Genomic DNA, 347 nt, shown 5'->3' with positions numbered 1-347 from the left:
GTTTTCTTAAAATTTAAAGGTGCTTTAAAATTAGTAACAAAATTACAATACTTATTCCTTAGTTCTGATGAACTGATGAGTTTGAGTTATTTCATTTTTTTTTTTTTTTTTTTTTTTTTTTTTTTTTTTGGTTTTTTTTTGGGGGGGGAGTGGGGACGGAGTCTCGCTCTGTCGCCCAGGCTGGAGTGCAGTGGCGCGATCTCAGCTCGCTGCAAGCTCAGCCTCCTGAGTTCACGCCATTCTCCTGCCTCAGCCTCCCTGGTAGCTGGGACTACAGGCACCCGCCACCACGCCTGGCTAATTTTTTGTATTTTTAGTAGAGACGGGGTTTCATCGTGTTAGCCAGG

Source organism: Rhinopithecus bieti, unplaced genomic scaffold, assembly GCF_001698545.2.
Source record: "Rhinopithecus bieti isolate Rb0 unplaced genomic scaffold, ASM169854v2 scaffold_10354, whole genome shotgun sequence".
Classification (NCBI taxonomy): Eukaryota; Metazoa; Chordata; class Mammalia; order Primates; family Cercopithecidae; genus Rhinopithecus; species Rhinopithecus bieti.
The sequence above is the reverse complement of the archived record's forward strand: the minus strand, read 5'-3'. Positions refer to the sequence as shown.